Genomic DNA, 7493 nt, shown 5'->3' on the forward strand with positions numbered 1-7493 from the left:
CGGGGAGGAAAATGGCAAATTGGGCCCAATTTGGACACTTTCACTTAGGGGTGTACTCGCTTTTGTTGCCAGTGGTTTTAGACATTAATGGCTGTGTGTTGAGTTATTTTGAGGGGACAGCAAATGTACACTGTTATACAAGCTGTACACTCACTACTTTACATTGTAGCAAAGTGTCATTTCTTCAGTGTTGTCACATGAAAAGATATAATAAAATATTTACAAAAATGTGAGGGGTGTACTCACTTTTGTGAGATACTGTATATGTCTAAGGTTCTGAGAATGCATAGCATTTGCACTTTGAATGACAATTGCGTGGTCATGCAACGCTATGAAATTTTTAGCATTTTTTGAGACAGATAGTCTTGGTATTTAATTGCCACTTTTATTTTTTTTACTAAACAAACAATAAAAAGACAGAAAATTTTGAAAAAAAAAACATTTTTTTAACAGTTTCTGTTATAAAATTTAGCAAATAAGTAATTTTTCTTCTTCACTGATGTACGCTGCATTGATGGGCACTGTTGAGACAACTGTTGAGGCGTGATAGACACTGATGTGGAGGTACTGATGATGCTGTACTGTTATGTGGCACTGATAGGCGATACTAATAAGCACTGAAGAGGAGGCATTGATGGGCACTGATGAGGTGACACTGATGGGGAGGCACTGATGAGGCTGTACTGCTATGCAGCACTAATAGGTGGTACTAATAGGTGGCATTGATAGGGGGACTGATAGGCACTGCTAGGTGGCACTGATGGCACTGCAATGATAAACAGGGCACTGATGATCAGTGCCCTGATTATCTGTGTACATATCCCCTGTCAGGAATGCCAGTTACCGGCTCTCCTCTCCTCACACTGTGACAGCGTGTAAGGAAAGTACTGGCATTAACTGCCAAGTCTGTTTACACTGTGATCAGCTGTGATTGGACACAGCTGATCACATAATAAAGGGCCACTATGATTGTCCCTTTACCACAATCTGTAAACAGCTGTGTCCCGAGGACACAGCGATCATAGAGCTGATGGGATGCATGCCCCAGTGGGTACGCGAGGGGCATGGTTCCAAGAGGACGTCCATGGACGCCCTCCTGGAACAACAGAGCCGCGCTGTAGCTGTATTTCGGCTAAAGCATGGTAAGCTTGGTTAGGCCGTATTTCAGCTATAGCATGATAAGCTTCGGCTTTAGCGTGGTTAAAGTTGTTAGAGTCCTCAAGAAAAATACTGCTAAAATATACTGTAGCCAGTAGAACATATCTGGTCCTTGGATCTCCATAAAATAATTTGGTTGCATTAAATATTTCTATATGAACACCTATCCCAACCTGATTGTGGAATGAATACTGGATACTAATTAATAGCTGATGGCTTTCTGAAATTTGAACATATAATAATGTTCAGTCAGATATTTATTCTCTTGCAAACCATTTGACAAAGTTACAGCCCTCTTTCTACAGTAATGTACGGTCTCCCCTACTTTATTAGTATGCAATACTTGTACATTTCAAAGACTCAACTTTTCTATTAGCATATTACAAGGAAAGATATTTTGCTAAAACATAGATCTGTCAGCAAATAATATCCATGACAATGAAAATATTGTTATGGATGATGAGGATGTTTAAAGATCCTCAAGTGTGTGAGATGGACCTCTGATATGAGGACAACTTTGTATGTCAGACTTGTGCTGCACCTTTTCTTACTATAATTACAAATATTACAAATATCCCAGCATCACAGTGTGTGGAATAGAGCGTGAAAAAGCATTTCTTTAGATAAATATTGTATTAACATCAGTGGAAAGCTATTGGACATAACCCCCTACATCCAGTACTAACCTGTTAGTTGGGTCAACTTTAGAGTAATACATTAGACAAGACTTAGGACATGATATGGTAAAAGCTTGCAAAAAGTCTGCATACAAGTGATTGCAATGCAATGTAAATGTTTTTAAAAAGTTCAAACAAACCATTCCAAGCCCATGGTATTATCCCCATCCCCTGGTAAATCAAAAATACAAAAAGTATGGATTAAAAAAGTTTTTATTAAATCGTTGTATCCCTTAAACAGCCTTTAAAAATACAAACTGATTTGCTGCAGCAATTTATACTTGTATTTCAGGGACATGCAGTCAGGGGAGGTAGATGAGACAGACCTATGGTTCCGGAGATACGGGGCTCCTTGCGCAGCCTGTCAGAAGCTACATACAGCATGGCCTGTTTAACCACTTGCCCACTGAGCACTTAAACCCCCTTCCTAACCAGACCAATTTTCAGCTTTCAGTGCTCTCACACTTTGAATAACAATTACTCAGTCATGCAATATTGTACCCATATGAAATTTATGTCCCTTTTTTCACACAAATAGAGCTTTCTTTTGGTGTTTTTTTATTGTTTGTGCTATAAATGAAAAAAGACAGAAAATTTTGTAAAAAAATGCATTTTTCTTTGTTTCGGTTATAAAATTTTGCAAAATGAGTAATTTTTCTTTATAAATTTTGGGCCTAAATTTATACTGCTACATATCTTTGGTAAAAATAATCAAAATAAGTGTATATTATTTGGTCTTTGTGAAAGTTATAGTCTACAAGCTATGGTGCCAATCTCTGAAAATTGATCACACCTGATGTACTAATGGCTTATCTAATTTCCTGAGACACTAACAAGCCAGGAAAGTACAAATACCCCCCAAATGACCCCTTTTTGGAAAGTAGACATTCCAAGGTATTTAGTATGAGGCATGGTAAGTTTTTTCAAGTTGTCCTTTTTTTCCCACAATTCTTTGCAAGATGAAGATTTTTTTTCTTTTTTTTTGTTCACAAAATTGTCATAATAACAAGTTATTTCTCACACACAGCATATGCATACCACAAAATACACCCTAAAATACATTCCACTACTCCTTCTGAGTATGGCGACACCATGTGTGTGAGACTTTTTTACAGCCTGGCCACATACAGAGGCCCAACATGCAGGGAGCACCATCAGGCATTCTAGGGACCAGGGCTGGTGCAAGGATTTTTTTTTTTTTTTTCATTGTACATTTGCTTTTTATTGTACTTTGTATTTACATATCAAAACCCCAATAAAACCGTCTTTAAAAAAAGATAGTCGTTCACATTTGGGCAGATTTCAGTAGCTTTACACGCTTCTCTCATTTCAGCTTGGCAATGGTTTCCTTAAGCTTGGCCTCATCTGCACCACAAATTTCTGCAACCTTTGTTGCGTTTTTGTAAAACTGAAATGTAGGCATGGCTGTGATGCCTCACGATTCTGATAAAGCCGCTACGTCATCCACATCTACTTTACAAAAGAATACATCAGGATGGGCTTTGGAAAGTTCCTCATATAGGGGAGCAATCCTTCTGCACGGTCCACACCATGATGCAGTGAAATCAACGACGACCAGTTTGTCACCCGCAGATTTCAAGAACTCCTTAAACTCGCTCACGCTCTCTATTTGCTTCACCATGATTGCCCACTGCAAGACTACAACGTGATGACCCCTTTTTTGGAAAGTAGACATTCCAAGGTATTTAGTTTGAGGCATGGTAAGTTTTTTTCAAGTTGTCCTTTTTTCCCACAATTCTTTGCAAGATGAAGATTTTTTTTCTTTTTTTTTGTTCACAAAATTGTCATAATAACAAGTTATTTCTCACACACAGCATATGCATACCACAAAATACACCCTAAAATACATTCCACTACTCCTTCTGAGTATGGCGACACCATGTGTGTGAGACTTTTTTACAGCCTGGCCACATACAGAGGTCCAACATGCAGGGAGCACCATCAGGCATTCTAGGGACCAGGGCTGGTGCAATAATTTTTGACACCCTAGGTAAAACCTAATTTTTCCACCCCCTTGGCTCCACCCCCTTTCCCCTGCCCATGTATACCCCACCTTTTTAATGAAGAGCCCATCAAATGCATCCCACCAGCATCCATCAAATGCAGCCTCACCAGCACCCATCAAATGTAGCCTCACCAGCTCCCCTCAAATGCAGCCTACCAGCACCCATCATTGCAGCTTTACCAATGCTCATCAATGCAGCCTCACCAGCATCCATCAATGCAGCCTCACCAGCGCCCATCAAATGCAGCCTCACCAGCGCCCAGCAAATGGAGCCTCACCAGTGCCCATCAATGCAGCCTACCAGCACCCATCAATGCAGCTTCATCAGCACCCATCAAATGCAGCCTACCAAGAGCCCATCAATGCAGCCTCACCAGCGCTCCTTAATTGCAGCCTACCAGCACCCATCAATGCAGCCTACCAGCGCCCATCAATGCAGCCTACCAGCGCCCATCAATGCAGCCTCACCAGTGTAGGAAGTAGGAACACCAGTGGCCGGACATCCTAGGCAGCAGGGCACCCTAGGCGGCTGCCTAGTTTGCCTAGTGGTAGCACTGGCCCTGCTAGGGACATAAATTACACATTTAATTTCTTGACTACCTCTTACACTTTTGAAGGCCCTGGAGCGCCAGGACAATGGAAACGCCCCAAAAAATTACCCCATTTTGTAAAGCAAACACCCCAACATATAATCTATGAGGCATGATGAGTCTTTTGAACATGTCATTTTTTTCCACAAGTTTTTGGAAAATGTGGAAAGAAAATTAAAATGCAAAGTTGTCTAAGTATAAGATATTTCTAACACATAGCATGTACATAGCAAAAATGTCACCCCAAAATACATTCTGCTACTACTCCTGAGTATGGTGATACCACATGTGTGAGACTTTTACACAGCCAGGTCACATACAGAGGCCCAACATGCAGGGAGCACCATCAGGTGTTCTAAGAGCATAAATTACACATATAATTTGACTGCCTCTTACACTTTTGTGAGACACTGTTGGGCACCGTAGTGGAATGGATGTGGCACGGATGAGAACTGATGTGGCATGTATGTGGCACGGATGAGTACTGATGAGCCATGCATGGGCACGGGTGAGCCATGGGTGGGCATGGATGGGGATGGATGAGGATGGCTGGGCATGGATGAGCATGGCTGGGCATGGCTGAACATGGATGGGGATGGATGAGCCATGGATGAGCCTCACTGGGCATGGCTGGGCATGGATCAGCATTGATGGGCATGGATGAGCATGGCTTGGCATGGATGAGCATGGCTGGGCATGGATGAGCATGGTTGGGCATGGCTGGGCATGGATGAGCATGGCTAGGAATCAGTGAGCATGGATGAGCATAACTGGGCATGGATAAGCATGGCTGGGCATGGATGATCATGGATGAGCATGGCTGGGCATGGATGAGCATGGTTAGGCATGGATGAAGCATGGATGAGCCATGAATGGAACATGGATGGACATTAATGGGCAGAGATCAGTGCTGTGGGCACTTCAGATCCAGCCCACAGTGCTGCTGCACCCGGCTCCTTCCTCTCCTTGCACACTGTACCGATCAGCGCGAGGAGAGGGGAGGAGCTGAACCGGAAATGCTCTGGTCTGTTGGCAACTGATCACTGGCCCTTTACCCCTTTCCATGACACGATGGGTCCAGAGGACCCGACGGTCACGGGCATTTCCGGGTGCTCGGGGGGTGCACAGGAGCACGATTCTAGGAGGACATTATAGTACGCCCTACCCAGAGTTATGCGACCACGCTGTAGCTGTCATTTTGCTATGGCCTGGTCGGCAACTGTTTAAATACAAGCTGGCACATGCTGTTTGCAGCAGACTTGCAGCAGATAACGAGCTCACAGTGCCTCTGACTTCTTGTCAGAGGCATTGAGCTCACTGGACAGCTTGGAGCCTTGGACCAATAGTAAAGTGCCATTGGTCCAAGCTGTCCAATAAAAATGCTGCAGTGGAGTCTCTCCTCTCACTGCAGTGTCATAGAAGGGGGCATGTGTCTAAAAAAACACATGCTCCCTTCCAGCCCAGCCAGGAAAAAACATTGGTTTATGAGTATAAAGTTTACCCATAATCCCATTATTTCTCACACTGTTTAGAGGGAGAATCTGCTGCTGCTGAAAAAGGTACTTTTTTAAATCAAGCTAAATAATATATTATTATGCTATACAGTATTTTATAACATAACTATTTATTATTTATCTATTTACTGTGAAATTACTGGTTTGAAGTTATAACTTCAAACTTCAGTAATTTGTCCGTTAAACCACCTGCTTTAGTACAGTTTTTGAAAATATAGTAAATTACCTTAATAACTATATATAATAATTATTTGTATATTACTTACTTATGGTAATTAACCACTTGCCACCTAGGCCAATTCCAACACTTCTCTCCTACATGTAAAAATCATATTTTTTTTGCTAGAAAATTATTCAGAATCCCCAAACATTATATATATTTTTTAGCAGACACTCTAGGGCAGTGGCCATCAACCCTGTCCAAAAGGGCCCACTAACAGGCCAGGTTTTATGTATTACCTTGGGGAGATGCAGACTAGAATACTGCAATCACTGAGCAGCAAATGATATAACCTGTGATGTATTTCAGTTATCTTGCAAACCTTGCCAGTTAGTGGGCCCTGAGGACAGGGTTGATGACCACTGCTCTAGGGAATAAAATGGTGGTTGTTGCAACTTTTTATGTCACGTGGTATTTCCTCAACAATTTTTTAAACGCATTTTTTTTCGGGAATAAACTGTTTCATAAATAAAAAAATAAAACAAACAGTAAAGTTAGCCCGATTTTTTAATATAATGTGAAAGATGATGTTGCGCAGAGTAAATAGATACCTAACATGTCACGCTTTAAAATTGCATGCTTTAAGATCCTTGCATGGTTTGGGACAATTTAGATACTCTCCTCCTGCACAACACTTGCTGCAGACTATCTCTCTTTCTCCCTCCAGCACAATTCTTCACGCACAGCTAGCACATGATTAGGCCCAACTCTGGTTTCAGCCAGGCCTTAGCAGAGTTCCTTATTACAGGCAGGGACCGCGGGCCCCTATAGTGTAGCAAAAGAAAGTTCTGGTGCTAACTGCCCTCTTTAGTGGACTACTGATCCCAGTCAGATCTCTGCAGACCCTGACAGCCCTCCCAGCTGCAGCAACTGACTTCACTGCCAATAACATCACAGTACATGATTTATTTATTTATCTGTGATTCTCACACGTTAGTATGGGACGTGATTAGTGCTAGCAGCTGCCATTATACTATCATTATGCTATCATGAGATAGGGGAACTTTGATTTGGTAGCTTGCAAGACCTTTACTATTTTTTTTATCTAAAGATCCTCACACTGGGAGTCAAGCAAGCTATTCAGCCTTATTGGGAAGGACTTCCATGGTAAAGCTGAAGATTACGGTACCCATTCGAAGGGCTATCTACCACAAGGGGACACCACTGCTGGATCCAAGCTTACATGCCTGTTACCCCTGCAGGGGTTAGGCGCTCTGGTGAGTGCGGGCACGAGTGGGGGTTACAGATGAAGGCGGGGTGCATTGAAGAATCATCACACTATTATTCTTGAGTTTATGTACTGATACT

General features: G+C 42.2%; 1 pseudogene; it reads right to left on the bottom strand.

Annotated features, from left to right (window-relative positions):
• Positions 1 to 3122: 3122 nt before the first annotated feature.
• On the bottom strand, positions 3123 to 3537 carry LOC141145848 (thioredoxin-like; annotated as a pseudogene).
• Between the last annotated feature and the right edge of the window lie 3956 nt (positions 3538 to 7493).

Source organism: Aquarana catesbeiana, linkage group LG05 (assembly GCF_042186555.1).
Source record: "Aquarana catesbeiana isolate 2022-GZ linkage group LG05, ASM4218655v1, whole genome shotgun sequence".
NCBI classification, from domain to species: Eukaryota; Metazoa; Chordata; class Amphibia; order Anura; family Ranidae; genus Aquarana; species Aquarana catesbeiana.